The sequence below is a fragment of the Lathyrus oleraceus genome, chromosome 5, assembly GCF_024323335.1.
Source record: "Lathyrus oleraceus cultivar Zhongwan6 chromosome 5, CAAS_Psat_ZW6_1.0, whole genome shotgun sequence".
Taxonomy (NCBI): domain Eukaryota; kingdom Viridiplantae; phylum Streptophyta; class Magnoliopsida; order Fabales; family Fabaceae; genus Lathyrus; species Lathyrus oleraceus.
In genome coordinates, this window is record NC_066583.1 from 87261184 (window position 1) to 87274556 (window position 13373).

The following is a 13373-nucleotide window of genomic DNA, read 5'->3' on the forward strand; positions in this document are numbered from 1 at the left end:
GAGAGTAATTGGGCTTAGGCCTCTTCCTTTTCGGGCATTCGAGTACTGTAGTAGAGCTCCCTGTTTGGATGCCTGCCTCCGCTTAAAATCAACTCAAACTCATCAAACTTATTTTCCGCCCTCGTGCGACCCCGAAAACATTTTCAGAAAAGAGTATGCGACATCTATTTTGATGTGAAACAAACAAAGACTTCAGCCTCCAAGAGTGAGCAGCAAGTAAAGGTTTAATCGCTCAAATATGATCCAAGCATCACTCTCTTTAAAAGCAATCCATCCAGTAGTTCTCTTTGGGTAGAACTACGTATGCCTTGAGTTCTTCATAGCACCTGGAGATACGTAGGAGCAGGATTGCGAAATCTTGTCAGGCACATTAATATTAAAACACCCCTAAGTCTTTCCTTTCTCTATTTCTATTTCCTCACCCGATAAGTAGAAGATCACAAACGATATCACGCTAACACTCTAACACGAAACTAACTAAATGGGTCCCATCGAGTACGATGGATGTGAGGGGTGCTAATACCTTCCCCTTGCATAACCGACTCCCGAACCCAATTTGGTTGCGACGACCATTTCTTTTTTATTTTTATGGGTTTTATCGATATTTCCCCTTTCCCTCTTTGGGAATAAATAAAGTTCGGTGGCGACTCTGTTTTGTTTATATTTTGAGCATTCCTTACGCTTGGGTATTTTTCGCGCCGCGACAGCTGGCGACTCTGCTGGGGAAGAGATGATCTCCTATGCGGGTCCACCCTAGTTTAGTTTATTTTTGTGCTTGAGTGTTTCTTTTATCTATTTATTTACTTCTTATTTGTTCTATCTATATATGCCTTTATTATCTGTATTTTCAATTGTTGTATTATTAATATATGGTATCATTGGGACTTTCTGGACTATTGGCATTTGTGTGAGAAAAAGCTTTATACCCGAGCTATGAGAAAAACTTAAGTTAGGATGGTGGTTGTGTAGTATTGACCTGCGAGACATCGGACTCGTTAGGTTGATGCGAGAACCCCACTCAGATGAGATCCCTTGAAAGTATTACTGTCTTACGATTAGTCGTTTTGGTGGTGATACTTTCAACCTCGATCTATGATTCTGAGGACCTTTTGTAGAACCCTGAACTTATGGCTTTTAGGACCTATGGTTGTGTAGTGTTAACCTATGAGACTTAGGACTCGTTGGGTTAATACGAAGACCTCACTCAGAATAGATCATTTTTTAGGATATTGTTGTCTTACGAGTAGTCGTTCTGACGATAATATTGTCAGGTGTGATCCATGACTCTGGGAACCGTGTCTAGAACCGTGGAGTCGATGGTTGTGTAGTATTGACCTACGAGACTTAGGACTCGTTGGGTTAATACAAAGACCTAACCTAGAATAGATCCTTTTTAAGATATTATTGTCTTACAATTAGTCGTTTTGACGATAATATTCTTGAATTGGGTCCATGACTCTAGGAACCTTTTAAACCCTAGAGCCTACCTGTTTGGTTTTCCTATTCCTGGAACCTTTCCTCCATGAAGTAATTAATCAGAATGTTCCAATGATCACCTACCCAACTTTACATACATAAACATAAAACATTTCATAATCATAACACATTTGACATGTGCATATTTTCAAGGGACCTAAAGACTCGTTTGATTGCAGGCATTCAGAAGACATGGGTAGCAATCAAAAAAGTACTTATTCATTCAAGTTCAGGAATCCAAAGCTAGGATTGATTAAGGGGTTGATCTCAGATGTGAAAAAAATCAGAAGGAACAACTTTTGTGTTGAGTATGGTGACCTGTTGACTATCATGAACACCGAGGTGGATGCTTGGGCCATTTTCACTTTGGCACAATTCTATGATCCTCCCTTGCGGTGTTTCACATTCCAGGACTTCCAGTTGGCGCCAACACTTGAAGAGTTCTCACATATAGCAAACATTGGTATCAAGGATGAAATCCCTTACACCGGTCTAGGGGAACTTCCTACACATCAACGAATAGGTTCAGCTATACGTCTAGATAAAGCGGAAGTGAAAGCTAATCTTGGACCAAAAGGAGGCACTTCAGGTTTCACTTTGAAGTTCTTAGTGGGAAAAGCTTCAGATTTCAAAAGTAAAGAAGATTGGGTTGCTTTCAATGCTGTGTTAGCCTTGATACTCTATGGGATTGTCTTGTTCCCGAACATTGATGACTTCGTGGACATGACTGCTATACGCATTTTCTTGCTCAAGAATCCCATTCCCACCTTGCTTGCAGATGTTTATCACTCTATCCATTGGAGAAATGAGAAGAAGGGGGGATGATCCAGTGTTGCGCTCCTTTACTATATAAATGGTTCTTATCTCACTTACCAAGCGAAGGGCCTTTTATTCAGAACAAGGATAACCTCAAGTGGTCTCAAAAAATCATGTCTCTCACTGCCAATGACATCACCTGGTACTCTCGTGTTTATGATGATGTGGACATAATCGTCAAATGTGGCAACTTCCATAATGTGTCACTCATAGGAACTCGAGGTTGCATCAATTACAATCCTGAGCTTGCTATACGGCAACTTGGGTTTCCTATGAATGACAAACCAGAAGACAAGTTGTTAGAAGGTTTCTTGCTAGGAGAAGGAGTGAAGGACTTTGATCTGGTGAAGAGGATAGGTCGTGCCTGGACTAAAGTTCGTAGAGAAGGAAAAAGGGAGCGTGGAAAGAAGAATTGTATAGCTAGAGGGCCATATACAAGTTGGGTCCAAGCCAGAGCTTCTCAAGACAAACTACCATACCCTTATGAGCCTCCAATGCATACAAATCCTCCAGAACCTACTCACGTCACTATGGAGGAAGCTAAAGAGCTCAAAGTTGTCATCCAAAGTTTGGAAAAAGAGAATGAAGAGCTACGGTTGAACCTTCTCCGGATTACTGAAGAAAGGGATAATCATAAGTGGGAGCTAGGGCGGAAGAAAACACAACTTCAAGCAAATGTGGAAAGGACTGATAAGGAGGAATATAAGAGAAAAAGAGTCAAACAGAGGTTAGATCAGGCTGAGAGCTGCTTGAATACCGTCAAAAGCCAACTAAAAGAGGCTGAGAGGGATTGTCGTGAGAAAGAGAAATGGTGGAAGCTCGCCACAAAACAAAAAAAAGGAGATAAGAGAGACGCTTGGGGCTGAGATAGCCAACCTCAATGTTTCACTCTTTGAATCAAAAGAAAGGGAAGAACGAGAACGCCGCAGTAAAGAGAGTGCTATGGCTGCTACTCAGGTTACACCTGAAATGTGGAATGGAAAGTGCCAGGAGGTTGAAAATGCTAATGAGTGGGAACGATACTGGAGAGGCCGACATGACTCTTTGCTACAAGAAGGTGAAGATTGGATAAACGCAAGGGAAAATGTGAATGCTAGTTTGGCAGCCTGCGAGGAAACCATCCAGTTTTTACATGAACAAAGAAATGAGTATCGAGACAAGTTTGCCAGTTTGATAGACTTCTGTAATGGCATGGCTACGAATGTGCCTTTGATGCTAAGATGTGCTTTGGAAGACATAGACAATGACAACATCCCTCGTTCAGTGACTGAATTTATTTATCTTTGTGAAGACATGATAAAAAGGTTCAAAGGAGAGTTGGAAGATCTCAACAAACAGAAGCCTGCAGTTTGACCTTTTTTTTATGTTGTACTTTCCTTTATGTTTGAAAGAATATTTTGTACTCAACCCTTGTACTCTATTTTGAATTGAATGAATGAAGGATTTTGAGTTTCTTTTATACAAAAAAGTTTGGTTCCATTCTTGTTTTATTCCCCGTGATCTCTTTGAATGCTTGCTAAGTTACAAGGAATCTAACACGGTTCCCTGAAAATAAAATTGAACATAAGCATAAAAGAATCCACGTGCATTAACAGATGCATCATGCATTTCATTTCTCAAAACAAAAACTCATTCCATTTTTCCTCGTGTCCAGTAGTTCAAGCTGATTCCTCAACGTGCATACGCTACTCGCTCCAACACAAGAAGAATCATGGATGTAGTTAGAGAAGAGCAAGCTGCCTTCAGAGAGGAGATGGACTCTGTCAAAAGCAAGATCGAGCAGATCTTTGAGGCTATACAAGTTCTGGCTAGAAGGGAAGAAGAGGCTCGTGTTGCCGCTGCTGCAAGGAACGATGCTCTAGTTCAAGGGGTTGCTCTTCAGTCAGGACCTTCAGTTCCTATTCCAAATCCCGTTATCTACGGTCTTCCTCCAGGTTTTGTTCCACCGCTTGAAAGAAATCATGTGCCTCAGCCTACGCATACTTCTGGAGTAGCTGATGGAGTCGCTGCGCAAGGACCTCCGATAGTCAATCAAGTGGCCATTCCCCGCACTGATGAGGAGCTCCAGGACGAGTTTGAAATGCAGAATTACAATGGAGCTACTCCAGTGGTCATCCCTACTGCTGCCCAAGATTCTGAGGCTATCTTGATGTGTCGTGCTCTGGCCGAAAAGCTAAGAATCTTGGAAGGACATAACTCAACCCATTTAAGTGCCTTGGAGATGTGTCTAGTCCCAGACGTGGTGATTCCTCCAAAATTCAAAGCGCCTGAATTTGAAAAATACAAAGGACTCACATGTCCTAACATACATTTGAAAATGTATTGCAGAAAAATGGCTGCCTATGTGTCGCATCCTGCGAAAAATCAACCGGCGAGACTCAAAATAAAACACACAGAGCCGCCACTGCGCGTTATTTATCCCAAGATAGGGAAAGGAAACGCTCAGAGAAACCTGGAAAGACATGGTCTCGCGACCAGAGAGAAAGGGTAAGGGAGTCGGTTACGCAAGGGGAAGGTATTAGCACCCCTCACGTCCGTCGTACTCGACGGGATCCACGTCCTAGAATAAAGAATAGGTTGCTAAACATCACACACACACACGGGGAACGCAGGTGGGGTTAAGAGGAAAGAGCTCGATAAGGTATCGCACCTTATGCCTACATATCTTGTCTGGAACAAGAATCAGAGCCACTGTAGTTCGACTTACGCACGCCAAACAACACAAAACAATCATACAAACACACAAGGGTGGCAAACATGGAGCCCGACAACCACTGGATGGAATTACGTCGGCATCCGAACCAAAACACACTCAAAAGGGCAAACGTGGAGCCCGACAGCCAATCACTGGGCTTACGTCGGCATCCGAACCCAAACATACATAATCAGATAACAAGTAAACACACGCAAAAAAGAAAAGGTTGCCCGGAGTGGTCTCGCACGACCACCTGCCTACATACCTTGTCTGGAACAAGGATCAGGGCGATGTAGTTCCCCTGAAAGGGACTGAATTGCTAACCAGAAACCGAGGGGAAAACACGACACTAGGGAGCTGAGACTCGAGCCTAATGTTGTCATGCATCGTTTACCCTAAGTTCGGTTTTCTATCCTACTTGCATCAGCAAACTAACCTAACCAGGAAAGAAGCTAGCACACAAGCATACAATATACAAGCATATATCAGATGAGAACAGGCATCTCAAACAACACAAGCATGTCAATCAGATATCCACATAACACGCACTATAGCCAAACAAGGGGGCTCAATCAATCAGGTTTGACTGCCTAAGCAATCGTCTGTACAGGCTGTGTTTGCTCTTAACCTTGCCATTACGAGGCTAAGGTGAAGCAGATGATGGGTGAAGTGAGGATCAGACCTCACAGCTCTTATCCCTAACCAGGGAGAGCTGACAAATGAGCATGGGTCCAGAATAGGGGAACCCTTCTATACTCGATGACTCTGACTCAATGTGCACTGCACAGGATCTTGGGCTTTTGATCTCAATGCTACAACCATGTAATGGGAGCAAGGAGAAGACTCAACTGAATAGTGGGGGGTAGACTGCATACCCCTACCTTCCACCAATTGCCTTACTTGAAGGACTTTTCCTGCTTGGGCTTAAAAATAAACATACACAAGCATTGCCTCTTAAGGAGGACTTCAGTCAATTTGCCCGGCCCGGTAACAGCCGGGTCTCCAGACTACATGAAGCTTAGGAAGTTACCTCAATGCAAGTTGCTTATGCAAAGCAAAGCAAAGCAATAGTTCACAAGGAACTGAGCAACTAAAGTACCTGGAAACAATCAAACTCAGTCAGTACTCAATTAGACAAACTATACAGCAAACAATCAAACAGTTTAAACAATATAACACAAAGCAAGCTCAAGGCTCAAGCCCCAAGCTCCACAACCTACAAAACAATGTTATATTAGTATACCAACATCAACAACATCAATCAAAATTGATTTGGACCATTATCCATGTGCCTTGCTTTTTGATCCTGAAAAATCAAGCAAATATTAGCAACTAGACCACTAGGCCAAGCCTAGGGTCCAAAAGCAAGAAAAACTTAAAACAGCAAGGTATCCACCATCCAACATCAAATTATCATCAAACAAGAGCAAACATCATTGGTCTCATGTTTATATCATCCATCATGTTCAATTCATGCACAAAACAATCCATATTGGTTCAAATGAAGCATCAAACATACAAACAGAAGTATTGCATTCAAATCCATACCAAAACACATCCAAAATTTCTCAAATTAATTACACCTAAACAGGGGGGATTCAAGGTCTACCATGTCAAATTTGAGCTCAATTGGGCAAATGGCAACATGTCAATGAAAATCAACAAAAACAGACACAATTTCGTGCTTCAATTCACACCATCAATGCATACATCCAATTCAAAAATTCATATCTCATTGAAAACAAAAAAGAAATGGATGAGACCAAAACAGGGAGGTCACACAACGTGTCTAGTTCATGCATATCAAATTTCATGGCCATACAATACAATATGAGGATTTCCCAATCAATCTACCAACATGTATCACATGAGCTTGCAATTTCAACAACCAGAAATGAAAAATCAAGATTAAATTGAAAATACAGTGAAAAATCCTACAAAAATTCATCAAGCATCCTAACATGTCAACAAGTCATCATGCAAAATTTCATTCAATTCTAACATGCATAGGTTATCCAATTAAATTCAACAAGTTGACATCAAGAGGTGTGACACAAATTGTCACACCTAAGTTCCAGAATTTTCTGCTCTCTGACCAGGTATCAAAAATTCATGAAATTTACATATAAATAATCCTCAATGAGTCAAGAACCACCACAAAATTTTTCAGCCATTTATTTTATGATATGAGTATTTCATGATCAAATTGCCAAAATGTATCAAAATGTGACATACATTAGAAAAGCCTATGCCAAATAAAATATTTGCCAAGCACAACTTTGACCAATAGGTCAAAAAAATCCTACACAAGTCAACAAAGTCAAGGAAAAAATCTCCATATTTTTAGGAATTTTTTACTATTTTTTATGAATTTTTTAAAGTGTTAAACATTTTTTAATAATTAATTTGAATTAATTGAATTAATAAAAATGAAATTTCAGTGGCATTTCTGTAATTTTTTTGGCGCGGCGGGAAACAACCTATTCAAAATTTCAAATGGAAAAAACGGATCAAAGCCTGTACTGTCCAGAATTTCTCATCTTCTTCCCCGCGCTTGTTCTTCACCCTCTCAAAACGGATTTTTCTCATTTCTCAACCAAAATGCGCAAACAAATAACCGTTGGAAAGGTCACGACACGTAGAGTACGAATATCAACATGATTTTGTCTAATTGTTCCTAGATCTTGCAAATCGAAGAAGTTAGGGTTTATGTTCATAATTTCAAATCGAGATTGCTCATCCTACAGTCATCTATTTGCAAAACTACAAACATCACAATGATCTACATGACATACACTTTAAAACACACATAAGCATTCAAAGAATGGTGACGATCGAATTTTACTCACCTGGCCATGGCAGTGATGAAATCGGACAAGTTCGCGTGTGTTAGCTCCAAACAGTCCAACTAGAAGCTCCAAGGAACGAAATGATGCGCTCAGGTTCGATTGATGTTGCTCCTATTGTCCACAATTCGGATTTGCCATTAATGATGAGTTTTGGAACAGTCGCGATTCATCATCCTATGCCTTCCAAACAACTCAAACAGATGGAGAAGAAGAGGATTGGAGTTGAATCAAGAAGGAATTTCGTGATTTGGTGTAGAATTGATGAAGAATTTTGGAATTGAAGATTTGTGTTCTTGATGAAATCTTGAGAATTTGAGAGGTTTCTAGATCCAACTTTGGAGAATGTGAGGTTCTGTTATGATTATGGAGTGATTATGAATATATATGGTAGCTTAATTGTAGCTTAATCATGTTAATTAGCATTTTGGCCATGTTAAGTGAAATTGGTTATTAACAAGTGAGGGCAAAATGGTCAATTCACTTAGACAGCTCATTGACACCTGTTGACAGCACATACACCTTCTAAATATCATATGTGGACTGTAGAAACTTGTTTCATGTCCATTGGTTGAGTATTTCTCAAAATCACATATGTGTGGTAATTGATCCATTTTTAGCATTTCATTTTTCAAGCCAAAATCCAATTCTCATGCCTTAGCCATGAAATGAATATTCAAACACACTCTAAATGCCATTCCTGAGGTGTTGGAAAAAGTCCCATTCAAAAATTCCAATTATTTTGACATTTGGACGATTTTGCCCCTGGTCCAATTCAGCTGTCCAGTTGAAAAGTGACTTTTTGCCTTGGCCATCTTTGGACAAATCCAATGATGCACCCTCAAAGTACATGTCAAATGGAGTTTGTGCATATAAAGAACTTGCAATTTGGACAAAGTATGTGGTAGTTATGGCCTCCTGATTACGGGTCTTTTCTGAAATTCACTGAGCCATATCTTGCAAACCATACATTGGATTTTCAAGTTCTTGGACTTTTTGGAAAGGTGAGAGCAAGATCTACAACTGTCATGTTGAACAATTTTTCATTTGAAGCTTCCTTGGACTTCTGTTTTTGAGGTCAAAAACTTTCCATTTTTGGAAACTTCAGTTACAAGTCACTTGCTATTTTTGGCAGTTTTTGTCCTGACTTGATTTTCTTCATTCTTAAGCTTTGAGATGTCAAATAACACTTGTTCCAACATGAATGAAGTGTATCCAACTCATTTCCACCTCCACATCCATCAGATCATGTACAGTTGACCACAGTTGACTTTTCATCTGACAGATGAATTTGGCAATGCATAGATCAAATTGAGCCCCAATCTCCAACTGAAATGGCTCAAGGGTGACACCCTAGCCTCAATAAGCACAATATAATCAAAGAATGATCCTCATAACCATCACAGACCTCATCTCCTGATCCAGCCCTGATTGGCCCAATGCAACTGATTAGGGTTGACCAGTGGTCAAAACCCTAATCTCAAGGAATCTTCTTCAATCTTCTGATGACATCCAACCATGATGATGATGATGTATCAATTCAATCAAGATGAAGACCAATACCCTTGGGAATCATGAAACCCTAATTCACAGCCCAATCCTCAGATGGCCATGATCAATCAGTAAACCCTAGGCTTGCACTTTGACTTCCTCATCTTCTGATCAAGACTTGGGAGAATAGCTTGCACAATGTAACCACATGATATGCAACATGCAATGCCTAATGACCTAAAATGATATGCAAATATGTTAATGCTTAGTCTCAAGAGAGGAGGGCAAATTTTGAGGTGTTACAGCTGCCCCTATTCAATCCACTGTGAACCTGTCGATACGAAATAGCCTCGGCTTTCGGATGATCAGGATGAAGAGTGATTGAATACCAAGAACAGACGAACAATTTGCACTCTGATGAGATAATTAGCAACGCCTGTCAGCAGCGGCGAAGAAACAAACTCTTGAAACGTCGACCTGGATACCAAAATAAATGGTAACACAGGGATAACCATGGTCTGAACACCACACATCCACTCGGGATTATCATCCTCTCCCTTTTTTCTCTGCTTTTCTTGGACCCCGAAATTTTCTTATCTCTTTTTCATTTTCTTGAACCCCGAACGTTTCTCTGCTTCTTTTTCTTATTTTCTTGAACCCCGAAGTTTTCTCTATCTTCTACCTGGTCCGAAAACCACTTCGGTCTGAACTCCGAAAAACTGGCCTGAATACCATAAGTGCTTCAACCTGATAGTCGGAGACTTCACTAATCACCACTCTAAGGGCAACACGTCAGAGGGTACACCTTCAACCAGACACTGACTGATGACTGGGAAGAAACTCGACGTTTACTGGACATCGAATGATGATGTTTACTGACACCAAAGAAAGCTCGACCAGACACTTACTGATGACTGGGAAATACTGTTGTTCCAAAATCCCGCTGCTGAACTCCTCGGAGTATCGTCTTCACTGTCCGGCAAAACCCATCCTCAAGCGGTAACCACGGCTTGAATCGCGCTGATCGCGGAACGTCCTTTGATGTTATTTCCATCTCTGTCCGACGGAAACATTTCCTCCAATATCGCACTACTGGGGAACATTGCTGATCTGACGTCGTGATGCTGAACTCCTCAGAGTAACATCTTCGCTTCTGGGCAAACCACTTCTCAAACGGTAACCACGGCTTGAGACTAGCTCTATGCTTGCAATGATGCATGATCTTTTTCTGCGTAATGCTCCATAATTATGGAAATGCTACGCGATTTATTATTATTCTATGCAATATGCTATGCTATTCTACATGATGAATGCATGAGAAGGCATCCCCCTCAAGGGACTCTTCTGAGGAACGCGAGACACTCTGCTGAGGAACTCGTCACTGCTCCGATTTCCACCCTGCTGGGGAATACCACTGCTGCTGGGAAAAGGTAACCCTTGCTGGGGAAGAACCTCCTTTGCACCCAATCCTCTCGAGAAACGGCTGGGGATAAACACCACCCACACTCTGTGGGGATACAACAGTCTTCGACTTGCTGAGGATATCAATCCCAACTCTGCTTCGGGGAACCCTCACAGATACCTGACGATATCACTGGGGGAAATGCTCACAGATACTCTGCTGGGAAAATAGCAACTTCCAGGCTTGTCAACTGGGGAAGCATCAATCTAATCACCTGTTGGGGATAACCACCCTGACCCTGCTAGGGAAACGCATACTACTCCGCTGGGGACAACCCATGCAATCCATAGGTAGAATCAACTCAGCTGGGCATGCAAACATCTGTCCGCTACGGAAACTTGTTCAATCCACTGGTAGGATGAACACTGCTGGAGATATATTTCATTGAAAACCCGCTCCACTCGGGGAACTGCTGGAGATATATTTCTTTGAAACCCGCTCCACTCGGGGACTAGCTGGGGAGATGAGAAAAGTGGGTACAACACCCATCGACTCGTCGAACCATGCTATCCACCTCCTACTTTCGCATCGGCTTTCCACTTTTGAGAATTGCCAGACTCATCTGGACCTTTTCTGCTCCATCATCTTATATTCCAAGTCGCTCCGCGCTCGACGAGAGATGTACTCCTGGAATTAATACAGAAATTCGATTTTCCGACTTTGAAGAGTCTTCTTGATTAATTTCAAAGGTCGCCGGACGTCTCTCGTCGTCTCTTCGTCGCCCTTCTTCGTGCACTGATCGAACTCTGCGGGGAATTACAAACTTTCCAGTCTTCCGACTTTGAAGAGTCTTCTTGATTATCATCAAGGCTCGTCATACGTCGCAACGTCGCTTCGTCGTTTCTTCATACGTTCGTCCCTGATCGGACTCTCATGGGGATCTGCTACAAAGCTTCCACATCACAACCTGCAAGTGAGTGAAGAATATCTAACAGTTCCTGCAAAACAGATCGTCAGATAAAACCGTGCCCCAGGCGTGTCAAGATTTCAACACTTGGGTCACTCAACCTTCCAAATAAGATTTCAAGCTTTCAATCTTATAAACATGCATTGGAAGGAAACCTGTATGTTTTAAAAATGCAAAACTCTTTATCAAAAATATTTGGATGTTTTTGCAATCAAAGCGGTAATGAAAGACAAAAACAAAATTATTTGACTGAATATTTTATTGATTGGAAAAGTGTGGCTCAAATTGAGCAATACAAAGGAAGCAATTCCTGAAAAGAGGTAACTGCGCTCAAAAGGAAAATCCATCCTAATGGCAATGTGAAACCCGCGATCTCATCGAGTTCCAACTCGGTTACACCCCATATGTCCTCAGACTCTCCGTGCTTTTCTGCCTTCTGAACAAGACGCTTCTGACTGATCCCTACCGGGTATTATCCATGATGCTTTAACCAAAGCGCAAACGATCATGCTAGACGCAATTGTTCGTTTCAATCCCTCTTTTGCCTGGACCGCCCTTTCGGGTTTTCAGTCCACCGGGATACCCTTTTTTGCCCAAGTCGCCTCTTCAGGTTTTCGGCTTGCCGGGTGTACATTTTTTTCATTCATATCCCTAATTTTTGCCCGAACCATTTCTTTCTGTTTTTGGTTCGCCGGGATGCCCATTTTTGCCTGGACTATTTTGTTCTTTTCGTCCAGCGGGTCAATTTATACGAAGTATTTTTTAACTGCGTCCGCATTCACAGGGGATGGAAAATCCTCGCCATCCATGGTCGTTAACAACAAGGCTCTATCGGAGAAAACCTTCTTGACCACGAACGGACCTTCATAATTCGGTGTCCATTTGCCCCTTCGATCGTTTTGAGGAGGAAGGATCCTTTTCAGCACCATATCACCTACGTGATACACCCGAGGTCGTACCTTTTTGTCAAAAGCACGCTTCATCCGTTGCTGGTATAACTGCCCATGACAGATGGCAGCTAGCCTCTTTTCCTCTATCAGGCTCAACTCTTCATACCGGGTTCTTACCCATTCAGCCTCTTGCAACTTGACGTCCATCAGGACTCTCAAAGAGGGAATCTGAACCTCAACAGGTAATACCGCTTCCATCCCATATACCAATGAGAAAGGAGTTGCCCCAGTAGATGGGCGCATCGACGTTCGATACCCATGTAACGCAAACGGCAACATCTCATGCCAATCCTTGTAGGTTACCACCATTTTCTGCACAATCGCACCGTCGGTGCATGCAAACGTTATCCGGGCAACAAAACTCATTCACCTTATCCTCCCCATCAGACATCAGAATCCGTTCGGATTCGGGGTCAGGCCCCTCCTCCGGGATCGGTCACTCTCAATCTTTCGATTTGAGTACCTCGAGATGTCCTCATCAGGGAACTCAAACTTCATCGGTTGATGATCCTCAATGGGTTGCGGAGAGATGTAATCAGACAATACACCCCTTGATTGCTTTCTGAGCGGATCACAAATCAGTCAACATTCTTTTGCTCTCCCGCAACCCGTCCGGTAAATGCTGGATTCTCAAACCCATACTTGATCAGATCCATCTCGGAAATCCACAAAGTGGCATGAATCAGCATATACTGTCTCAGTCGGCGAGCAGCCTATGCCAAAGTACAGC